The sequence below is a fragment of the Bidens hawaiensis genome, unplaced genomic scaffold, assembly GCF_021521415.1.
Source record: "Bidens hawaiensis isolate Kalapana, Puna unplaced genomic scaffold, B.hawaiensis_p1.1 tig00011382_1, whole genome shotgun sequence".
Classification (NCBI taxonomy): Eukaryota; Viridiplantae; Streptophyta; class Magnoliopsida; order Asterales; family Asteraceae; genus Bidens; species Bidens hawaiensis.
The window spans coordinates 404,610-425,681 of NW_027491885.1; the positions used below are offsets into that span (position 1 = coordinate 404,610).

At 37.1% G+C, this 21,072-nt stretch overlaps 1 long non-coding RNA gene and 1 pseudogene across 3 annotated transcripts; both read right to left on the reverse strand.

Annotated features, from left to right (window-relative positions):
* Positions 1-444: 444 nt before the first annotated feature.
* On the reverse strand, positions 445-2,152 carry LOC143537801 (uncharacterized). Its single transcript, XR_013136134.1, has 3 exons — positions 1,570-2,152; positions 1,406-1,484; positions 445-1,017 (listed from the first exon to the last, which is right to left on the reverse strand). It is a non-coding gene; the product is annotated as an uncharacterized LOC143537801 (long non-coding RNA).
* Positions 2,153-9,760: 7,608 nt separating this feature from the next.
* LOC143537807 (scarecrow-like protein 13 pseudogene) lies at positions 9,761-12,510 on the reverse strand (annotated as a pseudogene). Of its 2 annotated transcripts, none has more exons than XR_013136136.1 (2): positions 12,244-12,510; positions 9,761-11,703 (listed from the first exon to the last, which is right to left on the reverse strand). The product of XR_013136136.1 is annotated as a scarecrow-like protein 13 pseudogene, transcript variant X1 (transcript). The 2 variants fall into 2 exon arrangements; XR_013136137.1 differs by lacking the exon at positions 12,244-12,510 and adding an exon at positions 12,120-12,139.
* Between the last annotated feature and the right edge of the window lie 8,562 nt (positions 12,511-21,072).

The window sequence follows — 21,072 nt, forward strand, 5'->3', positions numbered from 1 at the left end:
GAAGCCCAACAAAATTGTGGATCACTTTGAACGTTAAACGAAACCTAGTCTGATATAACGTGAGAGCTTGGAGAGTGAAAGGAATTATGAAAAATGTTAAAAAATTGGTATTCCGTTCTTCTTATCTCTCTTTCTTAGAATCTGTTTTTCATCTCCTTCTATGTTATTGTTTCGGTTTCTCTTTGTAATCTTTCTATTAAATCAATCAAATCACACAGTTAATTCATATTTGATTATCTTTTAATTGTGCCAATTTGAATACACAACAAGTTTCAAAGAAGTACCATAAATGTTGAACTTTTCCACCGACGATGCATAAATAAATAAATAAATAAATAAATACAGTAATATTTAATAGTCAACAACATCGTTTTAGACCATGCGCTGCAATCCCAATCCCAGATAATGGACACCGGATATATTATTAATTTATGGATGTATTAAAATCTCTCTTCCGACGGTGGTCTAGTCGGTGGTAGGGTTTTATAGCTTTTTAAGAATTGAAGCATAGTATAGTATGTTTCTATTTTATTAAAACTAGAATTTAATACTGCGTTTTGAAAATGGTAACGTTCAGGCATAGATATATTGCAATATAAGTTATAATAATAATAAACAAATGAAAGGGTACACAATATTCTAGTCCTAAGAACTTCGTAGCAACATTATGATCAGCCAAATAATTATAAGCATGCCCACGAAGAAGCAATACATCTAAATTATCCCCATCTTCTTTAAGTATTAATCACGTTTCTGGAACCACCCAGGCATAATCCGTAGCGGTTATCAGTAGCCTCACTTTTAGTATTTTAGTCTACAATTTAAACAAAGCATAAAATAGTTAAAAACACACAAAATTTAAATATTTAGAATATCGCGGATGGTACCTGTGAGCATGCAGGAGAATAAATAAGAACAACTTTATCTACGAAATCCAAAGCTCTTACATACTTGTCCGAATCAAAGAGGTTGCTAGTTGTATCTAAAACACTTTGAGCTTGAGTCTTCTACCCTGCACTAAAACACAAAATAAAGTATCAAATATCTAAACTTTATATTAAAAAAGACGTTGCATACCTTATCTATATATCAAACAATGCACTTTTGTAAGAAAAGATGTTGACTTTAGTTGGTCAAAATTGGAGTTAAGTTTGCTACAATTACTTCACAGGTTGTAATTTTTGACCCGAATAAACTTCAAAATAAGTCCAAAGTAATAAGTCAGTACGTCTCAGTTATTCAGTCAAGAGAAGTGATTTGTTATGAAATCAACATTAAGTATCTGTTGTCTATTCATCGTACACACTAATGTTTCAGCACGCATATGTTAGATACTTATATGCTACAAACTGTGTGTACAAAAACAAAAAAAAGTGTTATATAGTATTTATAAGAGCATGAGTACCTCTAGAAGAACTTAAATCGACATAACCCTGAGTTGCCCTGTGGTTCATCAACTCTTCATAGTTACTAAACCAAATTACCTGCATAAAAAATCAAAATTATAAGCAAATTGATAGGCAAATACATGTGTTTCATGCTTGTACTTCAAAAAAAATAAACGTGTACCAGTCATTTGGTAGCGGTTCCAGATAAGTGAAAGGAAAAGAATCTCAAAATATGTATCCATAACAGTTCACACCATGCCTGCGACATAACTATTATCACAACCATTAACGTATATCATGATGATGCAATTAAAAAGTAGACGTGAAGGAGACAAACAAAACAAAAGCATATTAAATGGCCAACCCGAGGCTCAGGTCGGTTAAACAGTATGATTGCCACTCCAAAACCGAACATCATCATAGCCATAAATCGATCCGCAAAGGCCGAATCACAATAGGTTCAGCCCAGCATCATGGCTGCAACTAAGTTGCCATGCCTATGAACGAAACATTATCATAACCATAAACAAACGCCATTAGTATTGTAATGAGGCGGTCTTCCTTTCATGTCGACAACCAAGCCATCTTAGTTACCGATCCAAGAGAGCACAGGCTCAAATACACATCATTGCAGAGTGAGTCAATTCTTTCAAATTATTCAAGAAGCCACACTTTAATGATAATAAAATTCATTCAAAGTCACAACGGAGCAGCACAAAGTGAAGTTCAATATATAAAAAACCATAACAGAGCAGCCCAAACGTGCAACTAGCGGTGGTGGTATAAGAGATTCAGCAGTGGCATAAGGGAAAGTGGAATCTGAAGACGAACGTACAATAAAAGAAGCTAAAAGTACCCATTAGAAGCTATGAAGAAGTTCTAAATTAATATATATATATATATATACAAGACGGGTGCCAGCGCGATGCAGCGGGAAACACAGACCTTAGTAATCATGTAATAGATTTATGAGCGTTTATTGTTTTATTTTTTTTTATTTATTTTTTATTTTTTTTTTAGAAAATATTGATCCTTTATATATAACACAAACCGAACTACATCTGGATAATGGGTAAGCGAGCAACAAGCTGCGCCGCTATCCCCTTTTGAATCGCAAAGCCTATTCTACTAAATATAAATCCTTGGTTCCTCGGGCTCTGCGAGTCACTATGGACCACCTTCTGCACCTGCTCCAAGAAGCGAACCGCCTCGGGAGCTAGGGATCCAAAAGTGTCGAAGGCAAACGGAATGAACACGTGCTGATTCTCCAAACACGATGTCTCATGCTTAGCAACCTTCCTAGACTCCGCTCTCAAAACCGTCTGTCCCGGTACGAAGCCACTGTCTCTCAGCCCCACCAACGGGGACACCCCAGTGAGGTCAACACACGCATGCTTACCCCATGCCCAGCCAAACACAAGAACATCCGCAGGACGCAGGGTAGATCTTCCCTCACGCAGATCAGTCAAAAAGTTAACAGGTGCCTCTTTCTTGCCTGAGATCCCGGCACGTCTAAGCACATCCCATAACACATCTCTAACCCAGTCATGACGATACTTGAATCCCGGCAATTCCTTACAGTGGAGGGCATGCTCACCGAATCTATCCAAACAAGCTTTTTTACAAATGGGGCATAATTCATCCGGAGGGAAAAGGGGAATCATAAGCCGGTATTTAAGGATGGCTCTGTATTCAACTGCCGACATCCGTTGCCCAAGACCTTCAATGGGCACAACAGTCAAAAAATCCTGGGCATGAGCTCCCTTGAGACAAGCTAAAACTGCCTTTTTGTCTCGGGATCATATCAAATCGCTCCTCCAAATCATGTACGTGTTTACCATAAAGAGCACTCGCCAAGGTTTGTTGAGGTTTCTTGGGGGCGGTCTCCTTATCAGTAAAACCGCCTATATCAAGGTTCGGGAGAGTTGTTCCAATATTACCAAGTGCAAAAGAGTAGTCAGGATCTACCCCCGTAACACCAGCATTTAGCAGGACGTGGTCCTGCAATTTCCACGACTGAGACCTGGAAGCCACAAATGCATATGCGGAGATATCCTCAGCCGAGAAAATTCCTAAGCCTCCGCAACGCATAGGGAAGGAAGCCAACCTCCACTGGAGGTCCCCAAAATGCGGTCCTCCACACACAACAATATCTTCAATTGCCCCCCGCAGGCCCGCATCAAAGATGGACACAGCCTCTTTGACATGTTCAGGTTGACAGTTCCGGAGCCCAAACACTAACTTAGCAACCCCCATGCACGAGCGTAACAAAAGGAGCTCACTTTGGGGGTCCCTCAGGTCCGGCAGGCGTTTTCATAAGTTCAACCGCTCTCGAAGCTCTTTTAGTTGCTAAAGACCGAATAAACCCTACATCCCGACTAACCGTTCCCCCCAAGAGTTTAACTCCCATCGCAGGCCTGCTAATCTCTCCATGGAATAAACCCGACACTTTCTTCGAATCATCACATGACGGCCAAAAAACCTCTGTTTTTCGAATATTAAGCCTAAGCCCTAGAGACGCCCCCTCTGAGCGAATAATGCCCAACGCTCTAGCGACCTCCTCAGTCTTACCAATAATAGTGCCATCGTCTAAATACCAAGCATGGAAGGGCAAGGAACAAGTCCCCTGCACCCTAAGGATGAGCGGATGAAGGACCTTATTTAAAAACGTGAAACCGTACATTTGTTTATATATTTGGATTAATCATTCTTATTTTAAACTCAAACTGATATCAAAGTACAAACTAAATCGGAACCAAATCGTTGATAATGATTCGTTTTGGTTGGTTTCAATTTTCAACGTTCTGGTCGACAAAATATCATTACTAATGATTTGGTTCACGGTCTAACTCAAAACCATCAAAATTGGACCACAAAAATTGTCATTTTTATAACTTAAACAAAAACTATGACAATATCATACTCAAATTAAAGAAAACGCTCATTATTATAGTACAATTTTGTTTTAAAAATATTGTCGTACGAAAAAGTTATGACTGTTTGAAAATCGTGGGGTAATTGGGATAAAAGTGAAATTAAAAAGAGTAAATATGCAAAAGATAGAGGTTAAACTTATTATTCTCTAAATTTACAAAAACATAAATAAAGTTGAAGGACTAAGATGGTAACTATTATTGATAAAGATGTAAAACACGTGATATTTAAGTATGCAATTACCACTTTGTCCCTCTTTGTAGTTGTACCATATGTTTAAATAATTGTAAATCCCTTAAAATCCACCATCTTAATTTGCCAATCTTTCACTCATTTATATATATATATATATATATATATATAAATAACAAACTACAATTTGAAATTTGAGCTCGAGTTAGCTCTAGCTTCACTTCACTCGTGAAGAGCTCTAGGCCAAAGTAGACCGAAAAAAGTCGAAAACAATGTGAATGACAAATATTGCAATACGTGGGACGAGACTCCATTTGATAATTGGGTCTTTAGAGAATTTGGTAAATGCATAAAATTAAAGGGAAAAATATTTATTTGTTTACTTCAAAATATATATAAATTATTTTTTTTGTAAAAAAAAATTCGGTCTTAGTGGGGTGTCAGACCCGAGACAATCGATCACCCTACCACCCTTAGGGCCGGCCCTACCAATGGAACGAAGGCTTGTTCTTTGAGAGATTGGTTGCGTTGTACCAAACCATAAATTGGTCAAAAGATTGGTAATCCAGCTATGCTACTTAAAAAATTTGATTTGATTTTATTTTTATTAGTTTTTTTTGTTTTATAATTCACTTGTATATTATCAAAGATATTAGGCTATGCGTAGTGGAGGGGCTACAAGTGGGGACGAATTGTGACGCGTGGCGCCCAGTCAGCAAAGAGTGAAAATTTGTTTTATGGGTGTAATGGTGTAGGGGGCTACAAACTGGGCCCACCATATTTTTTTTATTATTTTCTTTATATAATTAAACTAAACAAATAAAAACCAATTTATTTAAATAATTAAATAAAAATGCATTAAAATTAAAAAGAAATACAAAAAAAATACATAACTAAAAATTAAAAAAATACATAACTAAAATAAACACGTAACTAAAATTTAAAAAAATACATAACTAAAAAAAAATTTGGGTTGGTTTATCGGGTTCATTGGGTTCCATTGTAAGTTCACGTTCGGTTGGTTTTGCGAACCATGGAGTTGACCGAAAGCAGGGAATGGGTGGTTCGGTTGCTTCGGGTTGTTTGTAGGATTCATTTTGCTAATTTTTTGTAAGAATTTGTGTATGAATTGTGTATAAAATGGAGAAGAATGGTGTATGTTTATATATATATATATATATAGGGGATGGATCATGCGAGAAGTCAAGTTACAGCGAGAAGTGCGAGAAATCAATCTGGACCATTGATTATGTGTAATCAATGGATTAGAAAAGTTATGGCAAACTTGTAATTATGATGATGCTAACCTACCAATATTTTAATAAAGAATAGTAGTTTGGTATTTAAAATGTAGACTTTTCAAAGTAAAACTTAAGTAATTAATAACATTTATTTGTTATTATTACTAACTAATTGAAAGTTACCAATAATTGTTATTTTTTAATTGATGTTATTAATCAAACTAATGTAGTTATAATAAATACTATAATATCCTCCATCATAATTCTTAAAATGGTGTAATTCTTATCATGTGTAATTTCAATTATGTATTGTGTATGTTTATAGATGTACTGTGTAGGTGGCACTTCGAATGATGTATGTGTAATTTTTATCGTGTATAGGTTTATTTACGTACTGTGTAGGTTCGTCTATGTACTCTGCAGGTGGTATTTTGAATTGTGTATGTGTAATTTTATTCATGTGTATATTCATTATGTACTGTGTAAGTTTATCGATACAATTGAATTCAAGAACTATTATATGGATATAGGTATAAAATTCAAATTATGATGATAGGAAAATAATATTTATAAATCAACAAAATTAAATTTGATAACATAAAAAAAACAAGAATTCAATTTAGCTTGATTTGACTATGTTTTAAAAAATATAAAAATAAATTATTTGTAACTTATCCATACATTATGACCTACCAAATATGAAAAAATGAATATTTACTAGAAAACCCTTATTATTAAATAAATGATAAAATAAAAGAAAAAATGTGATTGGTTGGATTCATTTCTCGCACTATTCGCAATAAAAAACACTTCTGAAATGAACCTAATCATATATATATATTGTTTTAATTAATTAAATTTTTATTTTTTTACTTTTGGCCTAATTAATATAATATTATTATTTATTCTTCTTCCAGGCGATAAAAACGCCCCGCCCCGCCCCGCCCCTTTTCGCCCACTTATCGCCAGGGGAGGGGGTGTTCGCGCCCAAAATTCGCCCAAATCGACGCCTACTATACATGGCCTTATATAATCGACAACTTTTAATATTGTATTTTACTATATTTTTCACCTGCATGATACACACGTTCTTAACCTAAGAATAACTAATATAAATACTATTAAAACTCTTTCAGCGGTAACATGATAACATCAATCAAACACAACATGAAAGAACAAGAGAAGAATATAAAGATAAATCTAATTACTTAATTACTGAAAATGAAAGCCGTTGACTTGTACATTCTTAAAAACAAGAATTAAAGAGTTTAGAGTCGTGATCATGGATGGTGGAGGTAAGCCAATAGTCACAGAATTTATCTTACAAACAATAAGACTAAAGTAATAATTATTATTTTCTCTTCTTTTTTCAAACAAAAAGTAACTGATTTAATACAGTTAATGTAGATTCAATTTTAAGTTTCAGACTAACGGTGCATATACGGGCAACTACTTGCGCCGCTATCCCATTCTGAATAGCAAACCCTAGCCTACTAAACACAACGTTCCCCTTAGCATGGGCGGAGTTACTGCTGACCACTTGCGAAACCCGATTAAGGAACTGAACTACGTCAGGACCGAGAGCGCCAAAGGTGTCAAAAGCAAACGGTACGAACACGCGCTGATTCTCAAGGCAAGCTTTCTCGCGCTTAGCTACTTTACCTGCCTCTGCCTTGTTTATCGCATGACCCACCACAAACTCGTGGTCCCATAGCCCAACGAGGGGGGGGGGGGGGACACGCCTGTCAAATCAACGCACGCGTGCTTCCCTCCTTTCCATCCAAAAACAAGAATGTCAGCGGGTCGTAGCGTTGATCTCCCATCTAAAGGGTCGGTCAAGAAGTTCATCGAGGCTTCCTTTTTTGCCGAGATCCCGGCCCGCTTAAGGACGTCGTAAAGCACATCTCGAACTAGATCGTGTCAATATTTAAAGCCCGATATTCTTTGCAATGGACTGCATGCTCCCTAAAAGAATCCAAACAAGCCTTCAACATATGGGACACGAGTCATCAACCGGGAAAAGGGGTACTATCAGCCGGTATTTGAGGATAGCTTGATATTCCACTGCCGACATACGTTGCCCTAAACCTTCAATAGGAACAACTGACAGGAAATCCTGAGCATGAGGGGCGCGTAAACACTCAAACACGGCTCGCTGCCGCGGGGACAAAGCGAACTTCTCTTAGTTGTCTTGACGAATTCACCATATAAGGAATTCATCAAAATTTTCTGGGCTTTAGGAGGGGCGGTGTCTTTAAAGTAGAAACCGCCAAGATCAAGATTAGGAAGAGAACTATGCAGGGTATCCATCACACCCCTATAATCAGAGTCAAACAACCCACCCCCCACACTCCCGAAGGATGTGGTCTTGAAGAACCCAAGATTGGGCTCTTGAAGCCACAAAAGCGTAGGAAAAGGCATCCTCAGCCGAGCAAATCCCAAGACCCCCAAAACGGGTTGGGAGGGAAGCTAACCTCCATTGGAGGTCCCCAAAAAAGGCACCCCCACAAACAACAATGTCCTCGATCGCTTTCCGAAGACCCGTGTCAAAAACAGAGACGGCTCCTCCGACATAGAAGTGCTGACACGTCCAAAGCCCAAACAATAGTATAGCGACCCCATGCATGAACAAATTTCTTTTAAATGCACTTGAATAAATTAGTAATAACTAAACATTAATAACATTTAAATATAAACTACTAAAGAGGCAAATCATCAAAGACCATTTGATTCAGTAGTAACGTACCTTATGATTTTTCTTATGAAAGGTTGTGGTTTGAACTGAAACATATGTCGTGGGTTGAATTAACAGTTTTTTTTTTTTGTTTTTTTTAATTTGTTGGTTTTCTCCTTCATGCATGGGTTGGATCATCACACTTTGTTATTCAAAGAGAAGGTTGATCCATATTCCATCATCCATTTGCTTGGGTGATCTATTTTACTAAAGTACTATTAAAAATCTCTGCACTAGTAACATAATAGTAACATACGCACATAACATCAATCAAACACAACAGAAAAAAACAAATTACTGTACAACATGGAAAGAAGATAAGATAAAATTCACAAAACTAATTGCTTAATTATTGAAAAAGAAATCCGTTGACTTGTACATTCTTAAAAACAAGAATTGGTTTGAATGAATGTGGCATAACGTAACAACACTAACAACACTTGATGTGGACGAATAGATCACTGTCACTCAAGCTGCAACAACCTAAAGTAGAATTAAACTAAATTAAACTCTACACTCTTTAAGTTGTGATCGAGCACTCACTTTACTAGTGAGAGGTAGAAAGTTCAAACCTCACTATCACCAATTTGTATGGGAGATATGAGGGATCCAGGGTTCAAGTCTTGATCTCACCTGGTTTTACCGGCTCCCTGTTGTCGTGTCGTTTGACGGGCGTGGGGGTCCGGTTTTAGCCGGAGAATCCCTCAATATGTGGACCGCTAGGGGCTCCGTTCGTCCGGACTCGTGGTCGGCTCGGACTACCTTTAGCCAATGGAGGCCGCGCACGAAGTACTCGGCGTTACTTAGTAGGTCGTTCCAAAAATTAAATAAAAAGAGAAGTATTGTAATATTTTTATAATGATCATACGTTTACAATAAACATAAATAAAATAACGATCTTGTATATATATATAAAAAAAAAGAAGTTAATTTGTGTGAACTTACGAGGGCTAAACACCCCGTCCTAGAGGGCTAGATTCGGCCTTGACATTGGCATAACCATCGCAACTCATTCAAAAGGTTGCGGAAGGTTCATGGCAAGAAATAGACGATCACATGATCATTGCGAGATGACATAGAAAACATAGGCGGTTATTATAGTTATCGGTATATAATTATTTTATAAACATGCATTGGTGTATAATATATCTTAACGATAACTATTCATTAAAAGGACATTTGCACACGATTATTATATAAACAACTCGTCATACCAGACAAAAATAAACAAATTATTTATTTTATATTCTAGATTCATCTTAAAAACCAACTAAAAAAAAGATGAGTTTTGTTATGAACATATAATATATATAAAATTAAGACGAGCACATAATAAATCTATAATAAGTCCCATCAAAACACAACACAACCACAAATGGACACTAATCTTATTCGCTACAAAAACCGTCTAGTACGTGTCATATAATTAGCAATAACCAACCCTACAAGACCAACCCGACTCATTATCATCCCTAATCATCTCCAAGCTGAGCAAGTCACCATCGGCCTGTTCTTCCAACCGAGCACGAGCGCACCATCCTTGTCTCCAAGCTGGTAACAATCACTAAACTCCCTCAACACCTCTCTAGCCGCGGTCATAACCGAATAACTCAAAGGCAGAGCCACGAACCCAGCCTGGGCTAGCCTAAACCTCCACTTAGCCAACGGCTCATGTCGTTCCACCCGGTCTACATCCTCACACGCCACTATGTTAACCATATCCCTAGCCACACAATTCGCTTCCGCACTAATCCTCCGCTTGTCGTCCCGTGGCATTACTATGTTCCTCGGCAGCTTAGCATCAACCGACTCAAACATAGCCACGTAGTAATCAAGAGCTTCCTCGAACCGTCTGGAAAATGACGAGGTGTTCGTGTTGAACTCCTGCTCGAGCAGGGTCACGACTTTTGGACCCAGCCGTTTGACCAAGCGGATGAGCCGGTCTCGGTGGTTAGTCGTGCTCACGCTTTCATCGGGCATGTGGTGAAGCATGTACGGGAAGTTAACCGCGATGGCTTCACCGGGGTGCACACATAGGTCGCCCCAGTAAACATCACTCCCCGACCTACCCGCCTCATGAAACTCAAACGGAACCCCGTGCGCTTCAGCAACCTTAGACAGCCTTTGACCGACAAGGTGGAGCCTGCCTCCTCGGGCATAAGACGAGTCATAATCGTCAACTCCCGTGACCCGAAGCCTCGGGGGCCCACCGGGCCACTTTGCAAGCTCTTCAATTAGCAGCACCCATTGACTCCCCTGTGCTATTAAGAAGTCAATCACATGCACTTGACTCTCATACTGCATAGCTTCTTTGATGATCACGTTTGCTGACGTGTACGCAAACTTGTAGTACGGGCAGATTTCATAAAGAATAGACATGTAAGACATCAGCTCTTTCGGGTTCGGCTCGTAACATCTTAAGTTCTTGTAGATTAAGCTTCCGGAAGATAACTGCCGGGCTTTCACCCCTTCTAACATGTAAGCACCCAAGCGTTGAATCGGGTCACCTGAAACCGAGACCTTGGATTGTAAAGCTTCCATAAGTGCATCTGCATCTTCCGTATTACCATCATCCATTGCATGAGCAATTTCAGTTAGCGCTTGCTTCACATCAAGATTAGAAATCCCCAATTGCAGGATCTTATGGTACTTGTTCTTGCTATCAAACGGGCTAGTAATCGACCCGTCCTCAAAATCAGACCCGGGCCCTAAAAGCACCATTTCCACCTCTCTCAGAACCTGTTCCACCCCACTGCTGATCGGTGACCCGTAAGTGTTGTCGGTGGAGGAATTCTGGACATTTGATAAACACGACTGAGGGGAAAACGGGCTTCGGGTATTTGGTGAGTTATACACCGAACATTCAACGGCTGGAGATGATTCCAACGTGAAAAACTGGTCATTTGAAACAATAGAGGGCTCCTGGTGGCGCGTGTGATCAGGGTAAGCATTGTTGTTCAGGATTTGGAAGTGTGAGCCCGTTAGGCAAAACGGTTCAATCGGGTCGGGTCGGTTGTACAGCTTGTTATGGATAGCTGCTCCCGAGCTTCGACTCTTTTGGGATGTTTGCATCTAATCACGAGAGCTTTCGAGAAGACCGATAACTGATTATCAAGATTCAAGAGTTTCTGTCTGGTAATAAGTATCTACCTAAATCCAACGAAACTCGATTCACACGGTTTGCTGCAAGAACCAGCTTTTGTTTTTGTTTTTCCTGAAATTCCAAAAAGATTCAAAAAATGATAAACTTGCCAAATAAATAAATAAATAAATGATGCAAAGAACCCTAGAAACTTGCAAAGAATTTCATAACAATTGATGGTTTTCTTCAAAACCCTTGAACAGATTTTAATAATAATAAAAATATTAAAAACCCCTAATTATTCATCCCACAATACTTAATTAAGAACCCTAATTTAAAAGAGGGGTAATCAATCCTATAACCATGCTTTCTTCAAAAACACCCAAATTAAAAGTGTATTGAGAGAGATTTCAGCCAATTAATTGAATCAATTTAAGCTTAAACGAGTAACAGCCAATAAGGATAAAAACCCTAATTAAGATGAAACTTTGCGTAAAAGATTTATTTGAAATTGAACCATACAAACACAAATTCACAACCTTATATACCAAACCCATGAATCAAGAAACGAAATCTTGAAAACCCAGAAAGGAATTTGAGTAGAGATTGAAACTTTACTTAATAATGATTTGATAATAATAATAATAATAATATTGATGTAATCATTCATACCTTTGGATTGCTTGATATCTGAAATCAAGGGTTAAAGATAGATTTGGTTTTCAGAAGCTCCGACTCTTGTTGAATGTCTACAATGGCGTCTTATTCGAGATGATGGGAAGAGTTTAGTATTATTAATAATAATAATAATAATAATAATAATAATATGATGAGAGAGAACTTTTTAATATGACAAAAATACCCTGTTGTGCAAACATGTAGTATTGCTGTATTGGTCACTCTAGTCTCAAACTCTCAACCGGGTTGGATGAATTTAGAATATTACTTGGGTGGATATGATTGGATGGCAATCATAATATTCATCTTATCACAGACTAGTTATATAAAATGGCAATATTATGTTGATTATGTATTTATGATAAGATTTAAGAATATTATTCTTTTGTTTAAAGAGGGTTTTTAAGATTCTGAAATTTTGCATAAACTACAAAGCATACCTTTATTTGCGTGACATGACTATATATTTAAAGTTAAACAGTAACACATTCTTTTATATAAAAAGCAAAGAATAATATCTAGTAATGACACATCATGCGATGTTAGTCTTTTAGATGGGTGGCCATGGATTTGGCTATAGAGCAAGAATATATATTAACAACATAAATTTGTATAAGTTGTATTTCTTTTTAGGCCTTGTCGTGAAATTACTAACAAAAGCTAGTTATCACGTTAATTTACTATCACGTAGGAAACTAGTCATCTTTTTAATTTAAGTATTATGGGTTAACCGGCAACCACCCCACTAACATAATAGTTAAACTATTTAAAAAAATGGTAAAGTGGGTGAGGTGGATCTTTTAATTAGTTTACACAATTAATTCATGCACAAACTTGGCGCTTTCCACCGTGGTGTTGCTCTATGTTTGTACTGGGTCAGTGTGGAGGGCACCGTCATGCCCATATGGTATGGATGGGCGCCTCCACTACGAATGGCCTCGTGTTGTATTCTATAACCACGTGAGAAAAAAATGCATATGGTGGTTGTATATCTATCTATTTGGCTCATATAGGCTTACTATAGCATACTTTATTCTAGTTAATGCAAATGTAAGTAACTTAGTACATGTAATAAGCGGCTACAGTTTGTGTATTAGTCGACTTCCATAAAGTATCATAAGAATACTTACTTTTTGTTATGTAACCAACGGTAGTAATCGACTCCAACTTACAAAATATTAACAATTTTGTATATCTACCTCATATTTGTTATGGTTGAACCTCTTTTTTTCAGCATGATTTTCATACTTTTTTTTTTCCATTTATCGAAAAAATTATAATCAATTGTTCAAACAGAAAAACAAAAAAGTAACTCATCAATGTCAAAACAATTTAAGCCGTATTTTATTTGTCTACAACCATATATTATATGGATTATTAATATATATTGTTTCAGAACAACTATTTGGAACCCTTAATGTTGATTTTTATGTTCCAAGTCTGACTCATCTAGAAAAATCATTTAGAAGGAAAATTTATCACTATAGAAAAACTCATTTGAAACCGTAGGATTTCAAGCCCCAACCATTACCCTTAGAGCGGGCGGGCTGGTGCGTGAGGAGCCGGCATCACGCGTGATGGCTCATTGCACACCGTCGCTGGTCCCCCATCACGCGTGATGGGGGTGGTGTGCGTGATAGCTATCACGCAAGTGAAGGGGTGGAAATCGAGGAAAATGGAACGTTGGTGGGAAGGAGCCGTTGGAGGGGAGGGTGTTCTTGCCGGAGGAGTAGGTTTTTCCGGTGATTTTTTCTTGCCGGAGGATTTTTTCGGAGGAGTAGGTTTTTTCTTGCCAGTGATGAACGGATCTGGTGGATGGTGGTGGTGGTGGTGGTGTCGTCGGGTACGGATCTGGTGGTTGGTTGGTTGGTGTTTGGCCGGAAAAAGGTCTGGCGATAAGGGGTGAAGGTGGATTTGGGGTTTTGAGGGTGTTTAGGAAGTGGGTTTTGGTTGGATTTGAGTGAAACCCAGTATTGATGAAGTTGTTCTTCAGGATGAGTGAGTTATTTTGGCCGAAAAATTGGCCAGAAAAAGGTCCGGTGAAGGTGGGATGAAGGTGGCCGGAAAATTGAAAATCCATCACACCACAACACACCACACCACCACCCCTACCAAATTCCATCAAAATGTGATGGATTTGGGGTTGGTGATGTGGCACATCACCATTGGGTGTGGTGTGTGAGGAGATTTGCACCACCCCTGCCCCCTTATATTATTGGACCAAAAAGTCAACTGCATTTGTTAATATTTTATATCTTGTACGAGTCCATGGCCGGCTCTTGGGGTGTGCAAAGCGGGCGACCGGCCGGGGCACAAAATTTTTAAAATTCCCGATATTATATATGTAGAATACCCGAATGTTTATAATCATTTTTATATTACTGAAATACCTTTTAGACCCTATTTTTTGGATTAACCAAAGACTTATAGGCTCACTAAAATTTGAAAAATGCCAGGTACTTTTAATTAATCAATATAAGTTAAATAAATAGAAGAAACGAGTAGGCGCGATAATAGCAAAATCAACTTCGATGACCAGCAGCCACGTCGACTTCGAACACCAGTAGTCACGGTAGCCTCTGAAAATATGAGTTTTTCAGAATTATAGTTATTGAACTCCTATTTTCGACCCAAAATGCCTCAAGAAAGACTTAGCGGGTTGGCAATGAAAGTTATCGAGAACGAAACATTAGAGAGCAAAAACTGTGAAGAATTAATTTACCAATTTGCTATAAAAAATGTTATGAAAGCTTCACAAATCCTCAATTAGCTATTAATGTATTAAGTGTGTCATAAACTCATTATAATATCATGATTTTCTATTTTTTATGTTGATCGCTATAATTTTAATCGGCGTATAAAAATGTATTTACATTATTTAGTATGTTAAGGTTTAATGGGCATATTTTTTTCGGCTCGGCCGAGACACGTGAATTTTCAGAGCCGGCCCTGTACGAGTCTTTTCAACAGATAACACATATCCTCAAATAAAGAACTCAAGATCTTGAAAATTCATTTTAGTTTGTTCAGGAAGAGTATGTAGATTACCATTCATATTATCATGTGATGCAACAACTATCAAGGGGCACATTTGTGAAGAAATATAGGATTCTCATGCCACATATAACACTCAACGAAGGACAAGGCTTTCTTCTTCGATCATCCTTGAAAATAGTTGTACTTAATAGATTAACAGAAAATCAATGGATATGAAAATGAAAGAGTGGGCACTAATTAAGTGTGGAAGACTTCTACTTCCATGGGGTCTTCCTAGAGATGTAATATGTTTTGTCATATTGTACACATGAACTAGTTTGAGTGCATGAGGGAATTATAGGGTGTATAACATATACATTGGAAAGAGTTGAGCGTTGATTTACGGATCATTTATAAGTTTTAGTCCCAGATGATTATAGTTTTTCAAAATATTTTACTTGCTTGTCAAAACACTTAAGACGGTTAAACCAAATTCTAAATAAATAAAATTCATAATGAACTAAAATAAAATATGTACATGTAAACAAGACATATATTTAGTAAATATAGCATACTAACGGGTACACAAGAATTTAAATATCGATAGTTGTAGCGCATGACTAAGCAAATGGTGAAAACAAAGGAAGGCCCATCAAAAGGATGCAGGAATCGTTGAACAAGTGAAAGGGGGGGGGGGGGAGTCAAATATGGGAGATGTGAGAAAGACTGTTCTCTTGACCCAGGGTGAGGCTCAAGACAAACATGTCTCTAGGAGTAAACAAAGTCTGTCAGGAAAAGGAGGGTAAGACATCTTCTGGGTGCTGCTCCTCTGAGCCAGGGGAAAGGCTCAAGATGTGTGTGTCCTCCAGCACAAGCTGAGGCCTGGAGGAAAACAATGAAGGACGAAAGAGCCGGAGGATAATAACTAGTATAAGAATCCTTCATGTAATAGCCAAGCCCCTAACTCCATATATATAAATATATATATATATATATATATATATATATATATATATATATATGGGAGAAGGGATTACTTAGATCCTCATGTTCACTAGGGCAAGACCCAAGCTTAATAATATTCACTATGATTCTCCTTGAAGCATATACTTAAATCCCAAATCACAACACTTACTTCACTTATATTAACTTCATTGTTCATACTACTTTTTTGTAACATTGAAGTCTGGTCATTCAATAGAGCAAACCTCGAACTCGTATCAATATTATTGTCGATTCAACTAGGGTTCCAACATATGCGCTATCTGTGGGACCTTAAGCTCTGGCAAAAGGTTTCCACCCACATCCACTAAAGAATGGCCAACGACCACCGTCAAATCCATCACCGCCCCTGTTGTCTCGCCAGAAAACAGTTCTTGTTGTGTTCGTCCACTGTTCCGGCATACAAACACCAACCCAGTTTAAATTTTCCAGCATTGGGTCCATCGTCAGAATCTTTTTCGGATTCTTCGAAAAATTCTATGAATTTAGTAGTCTTGAAGTCTTCTCCGATGAGTCTTGAAAAGTCAGACATGACGAGTTCTTTCAACCAACCAGACATATACCCGCATTCTCTTACTAATTTTAATCACTCCGGCGACATGCCACCACAAACCATGTCACACCCGGACTTAGGCCTAGTCGTGTGACCAATAGTTGGTACCTGTTTTGTAAATATATCAGAGTTGCGATTATTTAGCGGAAATCTTTATTTATAATAAAAAATATTATAATATATTTTGAAACATTAATTTATTTTTAAACCCTTTATTTATTATAATAAAATATTCAGTTTATCTGAAAAGCTTTTTGGATAATAAATATCCAAGTGAATAATTTATAAATCATGTTTAAATATTGTTTGCAATATTTTAATAATTGAAAACTGAGCCACCTCTACCTTGCGATCATCTAACTCCATGAATGGCTATAATTCCTTGCTACCTGTGCTAACTTTATTTCCTGAGATGTTTGGAAAAAATACGTCAGCGATATGCTAGTGAATCGTTGACTCTAAAAACATTTTATAAATCTTTATTTGACTGACAAGATAGTTTCTTTGAACAAACTCATTAGAAATGTCTCTTATTTCTGGGATTTGTGCCACCGCCATACACACACAATTCCGGTTCTCCAGGAACTGACGCCCATTGGAGAACTTTTATTATGTCCTCTAGTCTGCGACCACGTACCCTTGATTGATAGACAAGACAAATTATGTTTGGATCCAGACACATGTGTACTCGGTTTGAGTTGCTTTTATTTTCTATCTTGTAAATTAGGGATCATGTAATCCGTTAAATCTTTATTTGGCTGACTTTGTTGAGATAAACAACCCGTTTATCTTGACTGATTGAAATAGGTTTAACGTATTCACCTGTGATTGTATGTTCTGTGTGATGTGGTGATATCGTTTGAAAACCTTTGTGAATGAATGAATGATTAACCTATAATAAAATAGGTTTATATAAATATCTGGATCGTCTTTTAATTCGGCTACATACCTTTAGCCTGGTTTTGATAGCTTTAAGCCTTGATTGATAATTTGTTTGAATAAAATATTTTGGACATGAATTCTTTTTATTTATTTGCTAATCATGTGCTATGTTTCTTTTTTAAGAAAGAAAATGTCTATGATATGTGCCTTCTTCAAGAAGAAACGTCATTTGTTTATAACCTTGATATATAAAATCTTATGTTTCTTAATCATAAAGAAACACTACTGATATAATGCTAAATATTTATGATTCCCGTGTATATTTTATTTAATATTTTAATAGTTTATGTTTGTTTTTAGTCGAGATTTGTATACTACTAACAATTTTATGTTTCATAGGTTCCGGAAGTTGATCGTGATTGAAAAGGGCGAAAAATGAGTTAAAAAGAGCCAAAACGGAGATCTGGAACGCGTCAGGAAGGAACCGGAGAGAGAACCGGTCAGACCAGGCCGGTCTGACCGACCGTCCCATTTCTAAACGCCGCTCGGTGGGAATGCCTTCTGCGGCCGCGCGGCGCCTTGGCACATCTGATGATGTTTTTTTATTTCGTTTTTGTTAACTATTAGACTCTTTTTTCAGTATTTAAACATCCCGAATTTTAACCTAAACATAACCTGCTGCCCCCAGATGAATTTGGAGTTATAGAGAGCTATTATTCGAGTTTCATGGAGGTTTGGAAGGAACAAGAACAACCGGTGAAGAGTTATACATTCGCGATTGAAGATTACGGTTTTCATCATCTCTGATTTCCCGTTCTCTATATTTTCACCAGGTTTTCGGTTTTATTTGTTTTGTTTGATTTAGATTATACTATGCCAGGCTAAACTTCATAAACTACCTAGGTCGTGATGAACCTTAGTTCGGTTTGATTTTAATTGGGATTTGTTTTGTCATGGGTTTTATGTTTTAAGTCAAGTGTTGAGTTTGAGTTAATTGATGCGTTTGATTGCTTTGTTTTATTTACTTGGAATTATTGTTTCACATTGTCCTTAGTGATTGTTTCATAGGATAGGGTTTTGTTAGGTTATTTACTGTGTGTTCTTGACTAGTTTATGATTGATATGCATTAAGATAATAGAAACAATAAAACTAATTAAATAAATAAAAGTGAGCTGCTAGCCTAGAAAACTCTAAGGGATAGGTTATTGATAGATCTTTGTTGATCAGGATTGCTAGATTTAATTCTTCGTAAGGAGTCCGTATAAGTTTGATTGTCAGCTTAGTCTATTAAGTCAATTGAGTCTACTTAGCTATCTTTGAATTCCGCGCTGTAAGGTAGTATTTCGTCATAAAGATACTTAGACATAACTTATTAAATAACCGTAAGGAAGTTTAATTCATAAAACTGGTGTACCTTAAAACTTGTTAGAAACTCATTGGTGTCTTCTTGGAGGTTCAAGGGTCCTGTTCGGGTTTTCTGTCAAGGGTTCATCTTACGATCCCAGTTCCATAACTTAAGTTTCCCATTTAATTGATAGGCATAACTTAGGGGATTCTAGCCTAGGTGGTATTTCATTGTCATCTGATTTAAATCAATTAAAATTGTTCTTTTTTATTTTACTTATATTTCTTAATTTGTTTAAATTTAGTTTTTAATTAAAACCCCCCTTATAATAATAATTTAATAGTCGTGTCAGTTAGTCGAGTCTAATTAATTAGTTAATTTCCGTAATTTAAAGAGTCTCGTGGATTCGATATCCGGACTTACTTAGCTATACTAGAGTCGACCGGTTCAGTTGCCGGTCAGTAGTTTAGTCAAGTTTAAAGAGTCTAGAGTATTACTTAGTGTCTTGATTAGCGTAAATTAGTTAATGATTATTTGACTACTTTTAGCACATCTAGTTTTTGGCGCCGTTGTCGGGGACTCTTGGCGATTGAGTTATTAGCTTTGAGTAGACTTACTTGATATATACGTGCTGTTGTGTTTTTGCTTTTGAGTTTTTAGGGTTTTAGTTAATTAGATTTTTACGTTTTTATTTTTTTGCTTTGAGTCGTAGGTGTCTAATTGTCCGTGTCTTTTGCTTGTTTAGATTCTTGTAATTATGTGTGAAATTTGTAATGAACCTCACTTTACCATTAAATTTCCATACTATAGTAACCTTAATTGTGATACGTTTGGTGATCCTCATTTACCCTGTGATTGCCCATACAAGGGTTTTAGCTTTATTTGTTATAGATGCGGTGGTTTTCATATGACTCGTGCATGTCCATATAATCGTACTAACCCCTATGTGTAGCAACATTCTTATCTTTCATAGGGGTCCTCGTCATATTATAACAAACCAGATCACAAATATCAATACAGCCAAGGGCAAGATTATGGTAAACATTCCGAGAGCAATCCCAACAGGGGTACTGAGGCGTATTTGAATAAGATCATGGAATTGTTGACCCAACCATCAGAGAAGGATGCTCAATACCAACGAACATTAGCTAAACATGATGCTATACTAAGATATCAACTATCTGTTTTTGTGGGTCTCCAGGATGCAGTTAAAGAAATCTCCGGAATACTAACAAAGGTGGAAGAATGGTCAAAGCAGATATCCCAATGTGTGTACGAATCAGAAAGTGAATTTATTCGAGAAACTGAAGAGGAGAGCATGCGAATAGAGCAGCAACCGACACCTGGTTATAAGTATGATGCGGAAGGCAACTATTTGGGATACATGAATAGGTTGGGCGAGTTTTTCCCGATGTTTCCAGAAGAAGGGAAAAAGCCAATCATGGAGTATATAGATGATTCAGAGGAGAATATTCCAGATACGGAGACACGAGTGGCTGATAAAGTCCCACCTAAGGCCACACATGTATGCGTTGTTGATTTTGTGGGTTGTTACTGTTGGGAGCAGATTTTTATCCTTGGAATTGAGCTTGATTCAAGGATTGTGACCTATCATGCTTATACGAACATTCCGAGGAAGGTACTTTGACTAATTCAATTTTCCTTTGTTATCTCTTGTTTGTTTCCAGATAAGATCACGTGTTAAATATGCTAATATGAACATGGGCTCGCAACGGAATATTATTTGAACTTCATCAAAACGAACGTGGGCAACAACAGATCATGGAAGAATTAGTCTAGGGTTTCCGGATTATTCGGAATTTCTTGTTGTACTCTTTTTCTTATATAAACGAGCTGATAATATCATTAGAACACACACCTTCACTTACCTAGCTACTCGCATACACTGTAACACATAGTTTTCGATCACTTATCAGCTCCACCACTTGTAACCACCTTTTTATTATTAATAAAATTGGCGGTGATAGTTTTCACCGTCCGAGGTTTTTTTGTGCCGGGGGTTATCATAATCAAGGCCTTTTTCCCTCGTAATCAAATCATTGT